We start from the raw sequence: 16,950 nt of genomic DNA, 5'->3' as shown, positions 1-16,950 counted from the left end.
GAATGACCCTTCTGTATACTGTGACAATGTACTATTCTCTTCTGTTAATAAAAAGCTGACAGGCTGGAAGCCAGACAGGAACTATAGGTGGGACAGCCAGACACAGAGAGAATGCTGGGATGAAGGAGGGTGGAGTCAGGGGAGATGTCAGCCAGCCACTGAGAAAGCAATTGCGTAGAAGATGAGGTAACAAGCCATGAGCCACGTGGTTAAATGTTGACAGAAATATGTGTTAATTTAAGTGTAAGCCTTAGCTAGTGCAGGGCAATGGTGGTGCACACCTTTAACCCCAGCATTTAGGAGGCAAAGGCAGGCAGATCTCTGTGAGTTTGAAGCCAGCCTGGTCTACAGAGTGAGTTCTGGAGCAGGCTCCAAAGCAATAAAGAGAAACCCTGTCTCAAAAAACAAACAAACAAACAAAAACAACAAACAAAAAATCCTTAGCTAGTAATAAGCCTAATTCACAGCTACCAGCCAAGCATTTATAGTTAATAGAAGCCTCTGCGTGGTAATTTGGAAGTGGCTCGTGGGCCGGGAAAACTCAGACAACAATGGCATTTTAGCATGCATCGAAGCTGAGTGGGGGCATAAAGATAAAAGATCAAGAAGTATACATTCAGGAATGGGAAGAGAACTGTCTTTCAGTTCCCATCAAAGACCTAAATGGTCAAAGTCCAGATTCATCTCATATAAAGCTTTGTGTTTCATTTTAACTTATAGGCTACTTTGTTTCTAGTCTAGAAAAGTAAAACATACACAAATATTTCCAAGCCCTTTAGAGTACATAGCAACTTGTACAAATTTAAACTGCAGGGTGGGGTGATGGTGTTCAGTCATTGTCTCTTGTCTCCAAACACAGATCCTACGCCCATGTAAGTTCACATTCCACATCAATCCTGAACCCAGTGCCTTTAGATCACATGCAAAATCTTCACAGTGTAACTAAAACAGAATGAGTGGTTTTCTCCTACAAGGAATGCTAGTTCAAACAGAATGGAACCTCAACAGTGCAAACAAAAAAATAAATAAGACAAGCAACAATTTTATTCAGGACAAGAAACTGTTTTCTCATTAAAGGCTAATTAGGAACAGAAAACATGTCTCGTAAATGAAAATGACAAATATTATTATTATTATAGTATTATAGTATTACTATAGTATTATCTAGCTGTTTGAAAACAAAAACAAAAAAAAAGTAATGTTGGTAGAAGAAAGGAAATCTCCCAAAAATGAGACAAGAAAAGACTGTTCAGAGGATAAATTATATACATAGTCCTCAAGGTCAAAGGTTAGCAGGAAGAGCTTTTTAAAGCAATTTTTCTGGGTATTTGTACACGTTACAATGTTAAAGTAGGTGTGTGTTAGCAGGGCCTAAAAGAAAGCTTTTAAAGGCTTCTGTGGAAAGGTTATTTTCTAATGGTTCCATGATGGCTGGCGCTGGCTGGGATTTGGATAATAAACTAGATTTCAACACTGTCTTACTCTTTATATGAGGCTTACCATTGCCATTTGAAAAACTGATACCTGCTCATGTATGTGCTGATTTTCTATGAAAAAAAATACATTAGATGTTTTGGTATTGCCCATCCATTGGCTTGCTCATGGTTGGCGTGTCATTTATTAGCAAGTGACACACAGGAGAGCCCAGGCATGGGAGCGCTGCCATCAGATTTCCATTCTAAACTTGGCTTCAGTGCTGCTAATGGTTTCACCAGTGAGGGCACAGCACAGCCTCATTCAGTCCTCTAGTCTATGAAAGACCCTCCTCAGGGAAAACCAAGGTCAGTGGCTTCCATGCTGGGAAGAGTTTCAGAGCTAACAAGTATAGTGAAGCAAAGCCAAAATTTCTTTTAAAGATGTTTTCACATAGGATCAAACAAGAACATTAGGAGACACTTAGAAACAGATGAGCGTGGGTCCAGCATCCTTAAGGGAGAATCAGAGTTTATCCATATATACTATCTTGAAGGCACTCTGATTGCATCTCAAAAGGTTTCTCTGAAAACATTCCCCTTTCTTCTAGAGACATACATGATGTGATTCCACATATGCCCTGAAGAGAATGAGAGTCTGCCAAGTCAAGACCAGAAGCTCCCAGGGTGTCATGAGAGGTTTCTGGTGTATGGTCTTTCTTTGCACTGAAGCATTCTGATGAGAGTCCTACAAAACTGCCAGTATATGACTAAGAGAGGAAGGCAGTTGTTAATTGTGCATGGATTCCTGCATCTCTACTGCCAAAGGAATCACTTTAGTTCCAAAGTGAAATCTCTTCTCTCTCTCCCTCATCCTCCCCTCAAATTCCCTTGCCTTTCTCATTGCCTCAACAGGAGCTTGAGTTAGTAACTTGATATCTCCATTTATTTTTCTGAAAATGCAGTCCTAACAACATCTTTGTATGTTGTTATGAAGTTGTGACAGAAAGCACTAAGCTATGACTAGCCTTCAGCTAACAGTAATGTGCTCCATTTAATTGGATATAATCCTGTGTTAATGAGTAGACTCTCTCTTCAGACATTAAGTGGTTTATCGATTTGATGAACCAGAGCCACAGAAACTTTATACACACCTCCTGCTCCATCTTAGAAATAGTGTTTCTCACATGAGGTGTTCTCACCACCCATGGTGTCGGCATCACTTTTCTTCTCACACCTGAAATCTCATGGAGACTCAATGATAAGTGAAACTCAGGAAAGAGACAGGCATCTGAGCAAGTGCTTGAGTAGATTAAAGCCATCCCAAAAGTCTACACCTAGTGTAAGAGGCCCAAGAGAAAGAAATGGCCAGTTACTCAAACCTTGTTTTTAAAAAATGCAGGGAAAGTAAAATCTCGACACTGAAATGATTGTTCCAATCTACAGAGCTCTGAAAGGGTATTTGAAGTGCTTGGACTGAAGGTGTGGGGGGAACAGAAGAAAGACAAGTCTGGGAGTATAAAACATTTCCTACTGTGAAGTAATTTATAAGCACGGAATTGCATTATTGATTTCTTAAATAATAGACACCTGTGTGGGGAAATAATTTGCATGAAAGGTAGTGTGTAGAGGGCCAAGCCTGCTATTACAATCCCAAGGGAGGAGGGAATGAGAACCTACAGCTGGAGCAGAGCAGTAAGGTAGTTAACAGAGATACCTGTCTAAGATAAAAGGGAGTGAATGCTACTTTTAACCTCTGCATATATTTATAGATCAATGTACTTGTGAGGAATCACAAATTATGGCAATTTGCATTCCCAACAACTAGAAAGGCAACATTAGTTACAACCCAAGTGGTAGAGAAGTATTGACTTTACAAAAATAACCCTTAATTTAGTTCTGTGTTTGGCAGTCAGATGTAATGCATAATTTTCTCTATTTTATATAGATTTTTAGAAGTAGTTTCTCTAAAGCTATGATATACATATGTGCTTAATAATATACATAGCAACCAAGTCCACAGTCTTTAAAGACTCACCCTCATAAGTTACTACCAGATCATGGCAGATACCACATGAAAAGTTTAAAACTTGTATTGCAATAAAATATTTAAAATGATATGCTAATTGCATATTTTGTGTCTATGAATAAGTATACCTTAACAGACTTACATCATATTCTTCATATTGCATTTGTTAGATTGTGTTTGGAATAAAGAATAAGAGTGAGAAATTCTTTGGTCTCTGACACTGTTGTAGGCTTTTTTTTTTTCTAAAGCGCAATGACTTTAATTTTTTATTTAATTTTATTTTAAGTGCTTTGGTGTTTGGCCATATGTGTCAGGTCCCCTGGAACTAGAGTTACAGACAGTGAGCTGCTATGTGGGTGGTGGGAATTGAACCCAGGTCCTCTGGAAGATCAGCTGGTACTCTTAATCACTGGGCCATCTCTCCAGCCCCTGCTGTAGGCTTTTACATCCTTAATATTGATGGCTACAGTCACGATCATGGTGGATATGCAGATAAGGTGGAGGGACCCATATGAGCAACAGTTTTCAGCAGAACATCCTAAAAGTTCAATTTTTACAGAAGTGTCTCGAACACATTAGTTTAGCTGCCACCTGATTTTTATAAAATCAAAAATATAGGTGACGGTCTGAAATCTCCAATCCTTTGTCATTAGGTAACTGTAGATTAGTCAAGTTCGAAAGATTTTAGCGTTTCTGGCTTCATTTCTCATACGAACCCTTTGCTTAGAACCAGGCCTCAAACCTCCAAGTGAGCCCATGGGCACAATCACTTGATTAAGTAGAACTCTTGCCCTTGGTGTTGCTGTCCTCTTCAGTGGGACTGGTACGGTCTCCTTATGGGATACGTCCACTCTCTTAATACCTGTTATTCTAACTAGCTCCTACTTGCCCTGCAGATCCCAAAAAAGCCCTTCGTGACATAAGAATGTATGCCACAGCTATATGCTTACTCCACAGACTGCCGAGGAAGGATTTTCAGCTGAAAGGGGACAAAGGACACAAGCTGGGAAAATTGCAAGAGGAATTTCATCAATGCATAGCCTCCTCTGACCCAGCAGGAAGCCGGGAGATATGTCCCGAAGCCTGGAACTGAACACACCTGGAGACAAGGAAGGCAGTCTTGGTGAAATGTGGTCATTACACAACGCCAATCCTGGAGTCCGGGGAGAGACTCTGAGAGGTGTTTTATGGTTTTTGAGCCAGGAAGAAATTCTATGAGTCTGGAGTAAGGTGTGGTGAACTAAAGCTTCCATAAGTAGGAGGATGACTATACTGCAGATAACGAAAACGTGCAGACCACAGTATGCACTCCAATCCCTTACTGACTGGCTTCCAGAAGCAAGGCCAGTATCTTACCATTGTAATATAGTGTGTGCTAGGATGTGCTGAGGAGCAGTGCCATCATTCACAGCCAGGGGGCACTGCTAGACATTGTTCCCTTGGAGCCCAAAATGACATACACAGCCACAAACACATCCAGAAACGGTTGGTTAATGATCAAATGGGAGCAACGTATCATCCCAGCAAAGAAATCCCTCCTAAGTAATTGTCCTGAAGTACCCTGCACTTCAAAATGTTAAACTTCTCACGGCTTCATCAAGGACAAAAGACAGCTCCTCACTGATTCCCCCATCATAGGGTTCACCCATGAGTTCTTCCTTGGTTTCTTTTGAATTAAAATCTAAACATTTGTTTAGTTGTTAAAGTCTTGATGAAAATGAATGCTTTGTCATGTGGGCTGTTAGGAAACTTCTAGAGAGAAAAGCAGCACATTTGCAAGTAAGATGAATAGGAAGCAGCTAATTAGGAATCCCCAAGCAACAGTGCCTTTCCCCAGGAATACCATCACAACATTTTTTTCTACCATAAGTAAATACAAATAATAATAATAAAGCTTGCAGGTGAATACAGTCCCCAAAAGATACACGTGAAAAATCATGATGAATTATGTCCATCTACCCGCTAACAAATTTGCCTGTGTATGCATTTTGAGCCTTTCTCTGTTTATTTGGATAGAGTCCCAAAGAGAAGCTGACTTGCATGTCTGAATGAATAAATTCCTAATTAGCTGCCTGGTCCTGACGCTTTTTACATTCTACAAATGGCTTCATCTGCCTGTCTGGACCAGGCAAGAACCTTTTTATCCAAAAGATATTTTTAAATTGCATACACTAGTGATATTGAAAACATGTTCAAAACACAACCATCTCAATTAAATGACCTATAAAAAATCTACCATTTTTAGAGACTGTCTTTATTTCAATTCAAATCATTAATAAACAGTGGATTTTTCTCTAGTGTTTTTTTTTTTTTCCTGTATTTTGGGAGCTACTGTACTGGGAATGTGTAGCATCAATCTTAGACTTATCTGTAGCTATTCTACAGTTTATTGTCATCTGTAGATAGAAATACCAAATCAAGTGATGTTATGGAAAAGTCCACGTATTTTGTATCGGCCTACAAAAGAGTGAAGAATTAATTTCCGTCAGTACTAAATACCTAAGGAGAAAGTGATCAATGCCTTTCTTCCAGAAATGTGCAATATTTAAAATTCCGTCAGGTTAAACATTCCAAATAGAAAATTCATTTTGTAAGAGATGCTCTGTTAATCAAAATGGAATCTTATTAAATAGCAACACTTCCCTAAAGAATTATTTCGAATAAGAACTTTTTATCATCTCTGTAGTAAGACATGTCTTGTCATGACACACGAACATCTTGAATGGAAATGTGAATTACCCTACATCTTTATAGTTTCATCATCATGGAAGATTATATGTTCGTAAACAAGTGATTAGAGGGGCATGCAAGATGGTTCAATGAGTAAAGACACTTACTTACAAGGTTTATGACTGGAGTTCAATTCCCAGAACCCACATGTGGGAAGGAGAAAACCAACTTCTGAAAGTTGTCCTTTGACTTGTAAACATGTGTCATTTTGTCAGTATACTGCCTCCCCCAGGCCAATAGATAAGCAAATATATTTATTTAAAGGTAAGTGCTAATATTATATAATAGTATGAATTTTACAAATTGTATTATGTTTATTACTTTTGAAAGGGGCTGAAAGTACATGGGATTATAAATAGAAATATGATCAATCGATGAATATTACTATACACAGCCCCAGTTTTCTTCTCATATAGGTAATTTTGGTAACCACCTATAGTGCTACACCTTTCTTCTTAAAAATCATTTGGTACATTCCATATTTGAAAAAAATACCATAGTCCCTACTATTAAATATCAAAATCCCTAGTAGGGAGTGTTCCTATTGTTACTGTTGTATGCTAAGATAAATGATATAAAGCTTATCTATTTATATGTTACAATATTTGAAGAAAATTCTTATGGCTAAAGCAGTTAATCTAGAGATCAAGTGTCTTTGAAATATGCATACTGATTTCCTGGTTGCCCTTCTCACAGATTTATAAATAACTGTGTTCCTGATCTAGAGGCAAAATATTTTTCTACACATTTTTGACAATGTCAAGATTTACTAAAATTGAACTATCTATACCATATTAATGAAAAAATAAACAATTTTATTGGGATAGTACTTAATTGAATTTAATTGATTGTGCTCTAAATGTTTAACTTTACTTATACGAGGGTATAACTGGAAATTTCCCTCCACCTTAGGAATCTCTTGGTCATACTAGAAGTTCGATGCACTATCCATTACTCAACACAGCCCACCGTCCTCTACACCTTATGAATGTTTGCTAGACAGTTGAAATGCAAAAAGGACAGGGGATGGATGGAACACAAAGTTTAGGTTGGGTGGATGGGGAGAGGTGAATCTAGAAAGAGTTCAGAAGGAGGCTGATTGTGATCAAAATAAATTGTATAAAACAGTCAAACATCTAATAAAAACTTTGTATTAGGCCAACCCAGTCAGAAACTTAGTAACCCTTTTTAAAGGGGGTGGGACTAAAAGAACAATTAGAAATAGTGGTGTAGAGTCATTTTAGGAGAGGCCAATGGTTTCCAAGACACAAACTACTGAAACAGAATATACTATACTCTCCCTGCAGAATGATCTGTACAATGATCTGATTGTCCTAATGAGGGAGACCATAAAAGGCAACAATATTGTGTGAGGAAGGTGTCCTGTGGTATTACTGGTAGACTTCTATAGTGGGAAAGGAATTTCTCAATACGGAGTCAGGTAGAAATACAAGGGTATTTAATAGGGAAAAGCCTTACTTACAGAGCGACCTAGCCAGCCAGCGTGGCAGCAGTCTGTGTGCAAGCCCAAAAGAGAAACCCAAAGCGAAAGCACAGTCACCCTACATCCCCTGACCACGCCCTCGCAAGCTTGTGAGGGTGTGGTCAGGCACACCTGTAGCCAGCCCCTAAGTAGGCGTGGCTACAGCTTCCCCTACAGACTTCCATTTCTCCTTCTGGGGTCCCAGTTCAATCTTGTCTGGTTAGCTTCCGACAAAGGAATTTCTCAAAAGCCCGTATTCTGTTGGTAGGACAAGAAATACCCTTCACAAATTCTTACATTAGAGATAAAGCAGCAGCATTCGGAGGTGGAGCCTCAGGAGCCAATTTGAGGATGAGAGCGTGAGCCCTCTCAGTGACTGACAGATGAGTTTAAAGGTCAATGTGAGGGAGGGAGGGGTCTATTACGGATATACGTTCCTGCCTTTGATACAAAAATTTGCCTCTAGACACCGCCCCCCAAAGCCACTCGCATCCTCTTCTCACTCTTTCCCTGGCTGGCAGGAGGTTGCCAGCTTTCTTCTACCACATTCTTCTACACTATGCTCTGGTTCACCACACGACCAGAAACAGTGGGCCAAGAAGCCATGGCTGGAAATGTTTATAATTATGAACCAAATTAACCTCTCCTCCTTTAAGCTAGTTTTCCCAAGTATTTTGTTACAGTGGGAAACTAGGCAAACTAATACAGCTTATAAGCAGCCATTGTTACAGTATAAAGATTTGTCCAAAACTATTGTTACAATGCAATTGCCATTGGAACAGCAGTAAGAGTTTAAAACCTTTAAGAAGTAACTCTGCCATGAGGTGTCTCCCTCAAGCGTGGGACTGATGCCATTATAAAAGGGGGTTGTTAGGGTTTGAATGTGTGATGCCCCCAGCAGACTCATATTTGGATATTAGTCTCCAGCTGGTGGCAACTGTCGTGGGAAGCTGGGGACTTCAGAAGGTAAACAAATGGTGGTCGGCCTAAGTGGTTGTCATGAATGGTTTGAAATGTGATTTTAGCCACTTGTTCTGGCTTGCGCTCCTAGCATCTTAAGGCCATGTGAAGAGTCAGGCAATCACCCACCTCCAAAGACTGGCCCAGTGTGGCTGCCTTAATTTTCCTGCCACAGTGGAATGATGAAATTATGGACCACTTCTCTCAGTTGCTTCTGCTGCGTATATGACTGTTGCAAAGAGAAAAGGAAGCCCCACAAGCACCATTCACCCTCTTTCTCTTTTACCTTTCTGCCACTTGAGGACTTCTGCTATGCAAAAATATCCCTGAGTAAAAAAAAGCCAGAACCCTTATCCTGGAAAGCACAAGACTGGAACGGAGAACAAATAAATATTTCTTGTTTATAATTTACCAAGTCTGAGGTACACAGACATGAGCATGACATGATTGCTTGTTCTAATATTTGGCCTTTAACCCAAGTTCCTAAGCTTTGTAACGCCCTACACAGAAGCCTGTAGCAGTCTTTTAAATGCCTTGACATATCCTGGGTGAAAGAAACTCCTATTTTAGTAGGGGACACTTGGAAGGCTCTGCATGAGGGCTGGTCACCAGGAAGATCAAACACTAATTAGCAACTTGGAACTTGCAGCTTTTCTCTTCGTGCTCTGAAGACTAGAGAGCAGATGTAAGAAAAGCAACTCAGCCAATGGTCAATGAAGTTTAATCACTGATCCACCATGCCTTCATGAAGTCACCATCACAACATGCAAGACCTTTGTGTTCAAAGAACATCCAAGCTGCTGATTTTGTGGAAGTGCTGCGAGCTTGGTGGCCTGGGAAGCGTCACGTGTAAGGCTCTGGCATCTGTCGTTTGCATCAGTCTTCCATCTCCCTTTTAGCCATTCCTGGATTGTTTCTATTAACCGATTGAAAACAAGTGAAGCATTTCTCTGAATTCTATAAGCCACTCTAACAACTATCAAACCAAAGCATGTGACTATGAAAATCTCCAAATTTTAGGTGCATCACACGCAAGCTGTGGAGAAGTTGCAAATCTACTATTTGTGAATGGCATCTGAAAGTCTTTTTGTGGAGTAGGGCTCTCAACTGGCGGACTTCGTACAAATTCTGATTAGTGCCAGACAGAGCTGAATGGGAAGAAATGCAGCTGCTGTCTGAAAAGAGCTGGACACACTGTTATGTGAAAGAGGCCACTACAGTTGGTGTCAGGAGTGGCCTGAGTCGAATATGAATGCAGGCAGAAAGCTGTTCAGTGCACTCTCACTGCAGCTTGAAATGCCCACAGACTGCTCAGCACCTAGATTGACACACCAAGTACTTCCCTAGCTGTGATAGCCTGGTAATTAGCCCTTAGAGAGTTTCACCTCAGAGGACCCTCTGTCATTTGTATGTCTGATCCTCACACATGGGCTCTCCTTCTATTCTGCAGACACGTGAAGCATGAAGATCTCTCTATTTGGAGAAGTTCGGTCTTCCCACATGTTAGTTTAAATGCTCTCTCTGCAGATGTTTTCTCTGGTATTTACCTAACACAGCCTCTTCCTCATTCCAGCCCATGAGAACAGTTTCTCTGCCCTCCCCTAAAACAGTGCTGCTGGTTGTTAATTACACTTGGTAATACACTTAGGATATTATATTCACAGATTAGACTTTAAGTCTTCATCCCAGCACTGGGGAGGCAGAGGCACGTGGATCTCTATGAGTTCGAGACCAGCCAGGTCTACAAGAGCTAGTTCCAGGTCAGCCTCCAAAAGAAAACCCTGTCTTGAAAAAACAAAAAACAAAAAACAAAAAAAGTCTTCATATTGGTATAAAAGGATTTTTTTTGACTTGATCATTTATTAAGCTTGTCGACATAGGCCAAAGCATTTTCTAATTCACAGTGAGGAGAGGCTCCCTCTTTCAGAAGAAGCCTTTGGGGAAAAGTCTAAAATCCCTGTAAAATTAAGAAATTCTGCCTCCTGACTACCTTTGAATTTAAGATTGCAACACAACTTCTTACTGGGACTTTCAGCTTGCTCATCTTCCCTGGGGACTTTCGAATAGCTAACTCCTGTAATGGGCTAAGTATGCAGGTACAACATTAGACTATCTCATTTTTATCAGCAACCGACCTTTGTCTGTAGTTTGGGTCATAAGTTTTCTCCAACAGCCCAGACAGTCAATCCCTGATTCCGAGCCTGTTGCTACTATGAGGAGCTAGGATCTTTAAGAGGTGGGGCCTAGCAGGAGTTCTTCCTGTCATAGTGGGCACGTCCTTGAATAGACTTTGAGACCTTAATTCCTTATTCTCTTTGTGCTTCCCAGACAAGAATCAAGATGTTTTTCTCTGCCACATATGTGAAGCCATACATGTCCACCAGAGACCCCAAAACACCAGTAAAACATTGATCCTTCTTTCTGTACATTGATTAATCTAAGTTATTTATGCCAGTAATAGAAAACCAGCATTACACATACATATAGTATGTGTGCACATAAAAATTCATATGTATATAGTCAACTTTAAATACATGTATGTACAGTCTATGTATATATACCTATCCTTGTATGAGTTGATGTGTGTGTCCACATGTATATCAAACTGCTTCAAGGAAAGAAAGGCTTGGTTTTGATTTTAGGAACCCTGGTTAATGACAATTACCACACAACTGCTCCATTTTATTCTGCATTTCTTTCCACCTGTGCTGCATCACTTTCCTCTGTAGAAATAAACATATTCCAATTTGATGTCTTGTCAAGTTAACCCCAATTCAGCTCTGAGCCAATGCACCATATACTGTTTTTACTTAGCAACAATTCTGGTATTTAAATGTATCTTGCCCACAAAAGATGATTATTTATTAAGCGTATCTAAGCTCTTATTGTTTTACTGATTCAATGTATTTAGATGTCCAGATTTTCTCTATAATGAAATGCTCAACATTTCATCCACGCATGTAATTAAGTAATTTCATATCTGCTTTATACAAAGTCCCTACAAATGTATTCATATCCTCTGGCATGTAAATTTTTACCCTTGTGATTAGCAATAATTGTTACTATAAAGGACATCTTCCTTGATATCAAATAGGAACCAAGAATAAATAATTTTGTACCTCATTCAGGTACAAATCGGTCCCTGATGATAGACAGAATGCATGGCTATGTAGCATTTCTTAGACCTGACTGGTTTTTCTATTTACAATAATGTATGTATGTCATTATTTGTTGATGAAGGAACTCTAGAAGAACATGCTCTCACATATGATCCCTTTTCTACTCCCCACCACTTAAAGCTCTTTCTGTGTGTGATTAAATACAGTTCCAGACACTTTCCAAACATGAGATCCATCTGCTTCCTAATTCTATGACTCTTAAATTACTTAACTCAGAGGTTTGTAACAGGTACCTTCTATGGATGTTGTTACATGCAAAATTGACTACAGAATCTACTTTTCAAAGTTACATCTCTAAACAAAAGTAATCTGTATTCCTAGGTCTTTCCAACTAAACAAAGAAATAAAAGTCTTTTAGAGTACTGTGGAAGAAATTAAAACTTCAGGAAAATATAACACAGAATCACATTAATTGTACAAGCCAAAATAAACTACTACTGCCACATTTAATGTAGAAATCATTCTGCTATCAGGTTTTGGGAAACACTAACAACTTCTAACACAGTTCAATGATGTTGAGAAATACAGAAGAGAAAATCTGGACCCTTCTCTGCATGCAACTAGTGAGTTGTGCATATAAATTAAACGAGACTATAGTGGGATCTATTTGAAGAGATAATATGAATGAGTGCCTACATTTCTGATATCTCTTCTCATATGTAATAATCACTGGATAATAAATTTATATAATCATTATTCAGGGATATAAAACCTAGTCTGAGCAAAAGTATTTTTATCTGCTTTTATTTAAAAGAAACTATTTTGCAGGTATTATCCAAGTGTGAATAGAAAGCATAAGTATGAAATCACTCTTAGTATAAAGCAAAATTACCATCCATGAAGACTGGATATTGTTGATGTTTCAATAACACAATCTGAAAGTCACAAGTTGGGATAACCTTGATGAAAACTGGACCCCCTGAGAGAACAGCTGCTGTGTTAACCAGATTGGAAAAGGCCCTTTTGGTCCCCACTTCAGTAAACCTTTATCTTGCTTCCCTTTTTTACTCTTCTTTAGTCACAGCCTCTGATAGAAGCATGTAGTGAGTTAAAAATAGTCTATCTGAATGGTGGCAGCATGCAAGAAACTGAGTTGACACACAGTGGTGGCTGGTGTCCAACTCTATTTTGTTCCAGACATTCTGTTTATAATATAGATTTTCTTGGGGAACCAATATAGATTTCCTCGGGGCACTCAATGGGTGAAGAGAAGTAGCAATAGGTACATCTGCCTTAGAACTGTCCTGTTTCCCAGAATACTCTGAGTGGTTTGTTGCAGGTTTGTCTTGGCTTTCTTGTCAACTAATAGTTCAATATGATTAAACTAAGCCTAGCTGAAGATCCACTATTCCCAAACTCCTGCTTAGGAAATTTTCCCCTTTATCTCCAAAACTCCTTGTATTTTAATATTTGTGAGGTGCAATGTAGGTTCTGGGAACTGAACAAGGGTCCTCTGGAAGATTAGAAATTGCTCTTAATCATTAAGCCACATTGCCAGCATGTGAATTTAGACTTCTGCCAAGCTTTGGCATTTTTTATACATCCCCAACATGACACCCTAATCACTTCCTGGGGTGATGCTGCCTAATATACTTTACCCCACCACATCTGAAATTAGAAGAGCTCTATGGACTTTGATTTCACAATGTCAATAAAGTACGTTCCAGAAGACACTCGCAACCCTACTGTTAATTCAAAGACGGAAAAGGGCACCCAGAGTCAGAGGCAGGTAAGCAATTTTAGGATCCATACCTCTCCTCCTACACTGTCAGGTGCTCACCTTCACTTAGGAGCCTACTGTCAACAGACAACCTTTAAGGATATTTCCCACAGTCTAAATCTTAGCGCACAGCACAACTTATGGCAATGATTCTCAATCTGTGGATTGAGATCCCTTTGAGACTCAAACAACCCTTTCACAGGGGTCTCCTAAGACAACTGGAACAGATATTTACATTATAATGCATAACAGTAGCAAAGTTACAGTCATGCAGTAGAAATAAAAATAGTTTTATGATTGGGGGTAACCACAATCATAAACCACAGGAGGAATTATTTTAGAGGAATGCAGCATTAGGAAGGTTGCAAACCACTTACTTAGGGACTTAAATTCCCTATAGTTCTGTTATCTTCAGAGAATCACTCATGAATATACTCAATAACATTAATCATTTTCAACCTCCCTTTTAATCCAAAGTCTTCACTCTAAAAGAAATTAGAACAGAAGAAAGATGTAATATATAAATGTAAAAGGCTTTTAGCACAGTAAATTAGGGGTCTAACACACAAATTAGGGAGTTCATTGTACTAAAACATGAGATGAAAGTAGGAGTCTAAGTGGTATACACAGTTGCGTGGCGAAGATAATTTCGTTGGAACGTCCTCTTTTTAACAGTGGACTTTTCACACTTTGTAGTAGATTTCTGAGATGAATACACCCACAAATCCCACTTTTGAGCATCCTCTAATTCTCAAGTATAAAAACTGATGGTGGGGATGCTGGAATGAGGGAGGCAATAGGTGCAAGCTATGGAAGAAGACATGGGGGTAATTTCTTTTCTGGTTCTCACTCATTGACTTTTCATTTTCTGTGATAAGTAAGATCAAATACATTCCATAGTGAAGTATATAATCCAATATGAAACTTCCCAGCGCCGATTCTGAATGGTTGGCTACTCTGAATTTCAGTGAGTAGTACAGTTTTGGGTCTGGATAATTTCAGTGTATGAGATTTTTCATTATCATTTGCAACTTTTTAAATAATAAAGTTAAATTTGTTTTTCAAAAAGGAAAGTGTATTTTGTCCATATTTACAAACCTAACAGGGTATGTGTCATGCAGATTAGACAGCAACTGGCAGCAGTCGGGTGCCAAGGCACAAAGAATATTGTGACCTGCAACCCCAGGATGCAGGAAACCCAAGTGGTTATTCCACCAACACATTCAGAGCACTGGAGACCTGACTGCCTTCAAACAAAGGTCCTACCATGAGAACGAAGCCACTTGTTTTGTAACAATAGAAGTACAACTCCACACTATAGGATTGGAAAGAACAAAAGATTAAAAGCAAAACTTCTTTCCTTCAGTGGCTGAGTGAAAGTGAGGAAAAAGAAATTACTATTGAGAAAAAAAACTCCTGGTTGAATCAGAAATCAGTAACAGCTAAGCACAAGGAGTGCTAACACTGGTCTATTTTTAATTGATTTTAAAAACTTGGTCATAATCATTTAAAGAAATGATTACCTTATTATAAGAACTAGTGGGAAAACTCTGGATTGTGCCAGAAGCATTAGGGAGCATTAACTAAATCAAGATAAAGTGAGAAAGATGTGGCTTATTAATTTTACTAGAGTAGTTAACAGCTCCTGGCTGTTTCCAGGGCTAATGCAGAGAATGGGAATTCCTGGATAACAAGGGAGTGTTACTTGATTTCCTGTCTATTAATAACAGAGGGATGCAAGCCCTGGTAATTAAGGGGCTGCCACCTAAACTTCACTGCCCAGAGGGAGGTGAATCATTGAACAATCAATTTACAATCACAGATAACTGAGACTAGAGTTGGGACTGGCATGCCTTTCGGAGAACAATTTCATTTCGAGATAATGAAAGCATGCTGGAGAAGATGGACCTTCAGAGATGCAGATTAGAGATTGCGGCAGCAGCTCAATTTCATCACAAATACGCAGCTTGACCTCTTGACCCCAGTGTTACATGAGAGTATATGACACGGAAGCGGTGTTTAAAATTATTGAAATTAAAACAGGCTTTATTTCAGAGACAAAACTCTCCTTATGCCACAGATATTTGAGGCATTTTTCTCTTGCATTCACCGGGAGCTCCAGGTCTTTGCTTTCCCCCAATTTCACAGACTGTAATGATACAGAAGCATCTCTATGACTACCCTCTGAAGCAGCACAGCTGTGCACATAAATAATCTTATCAGTCACCTCCTAACAGATGCCTGCAGGAGAAGAGACACTGCCAACATAATCACTCCAGCCTCACACCAAATGATAACAATCAATCTCGGCAACCAATTTAGTGTGTTGATGTGTTTGGCATAATTTCCCCAGGATGGGAGTGATGGTATTATAACCTACCATAGAAAGGATAAGAGTCTTCATCCCTAAATATGACACACATTCACTTGGTTTCAATGTTCTCAAAACTGAATGGCATTGTTTGTTTTAACTAATGGAGTGTCTCTAAAATGAATGTCTACAGTGAAGTCTGCATACAGCTCTTCACTGTGGATCTTGCTTTTTTCTGAAGAAACAGTTAGTTTAAAAAAATATCAGTTATCTGGACTCAGTGTTTTATAGAAATGCTATCAGGTAAATTAAGGAGTTCAATATAAAACACATGTATCAGTGTTTAAACAAAAATATCACAAAACTCTTATGAAAATCTGAATTAGAAACTTAAAGCTACTAATAGCACTTCTTGTAAAATGATGTCTTACTTTTTACAAGGAGTAAACAAACAAACAAAAAACAGTAGTGATCCAAATAAAAACCACAATGAATACACAGTGAATAAATAATGAACTAGATTGCAAAGATACCCAGATCTTTAGCATGGAATCTGCATTGACAAAATGATCTTGATCTAAATTTACTTCAAGAACTGGCCACGTCATACCTGAAAATGCAATGTAAGCCAATCATGTAAAAAGAAGTTCAGTACTAACAAGACAAAACGTGCAGAACAGCAAACTGACGTTAGTACATTAAAGTTGTGTTGGGAAAACTAAATGACCCAGTGCTTAAAGTTCTTTGCTCACTGCCTTAAAATGTGTATGGACATAACTATTTTATCTACTCAATTGAATACAATGATTGCTTTCAGTAAGTGTAAATAAACATTTTAAAATACAGTCCAATACTCAAAGACCATAATGCAAATATTTTAGTCAGATTACCAAATACTTTATTGCAACTTAGAGTTTTTATTTTCAAAGTCATTGTCTGTGAATACTCATAATCTATGATTTACTATTATTATAGACATCTGTATTTAAAGTGTACTACCATATGTATTTATCAGAGTAACAATTTGCTAGATGATTCTTTTTGTTTAATTTTGAAATTATTTTATATCCCCACTGCAGTTTCACCTGCCCCCTCTCCTCCCCAGTCACTCCCTCCCAACACCCAC

At 38.8% G+C, this 16,950-nt stretch overlaps 1 long non-coding RNA gene across 1 annotated transcript in view; it reads right to left on the bottom strand.

Annotated features, from left to right (window-relative positions):
- Window positions 1-16,950, bottom strand: part of LOC103161398 — a 641,004-nt gene that overhangs the window by 336,061 nt on the left and 287,993 nt on the right. The window lies entirely within an intron of this gene.

Source organism: Cricetulus griseus (assembly GCF_003668045.3).
Source record: "Cricetulus griseus strain 17A/GY chromosome 1 unlocalized genomic scaffold, alternate assembly CriGri-PICRH-1.0 chr1_1, whole genome shotgun sequence".
NCBI lineage: Eukaryota > Metazoa > Chordata > Mammalia > Rodentia > Cricetidae > Cricetulus > Cricetulus griseus.
This window is presented reverse-complemented; position numbering and strand designations above follow the sequence as displayed.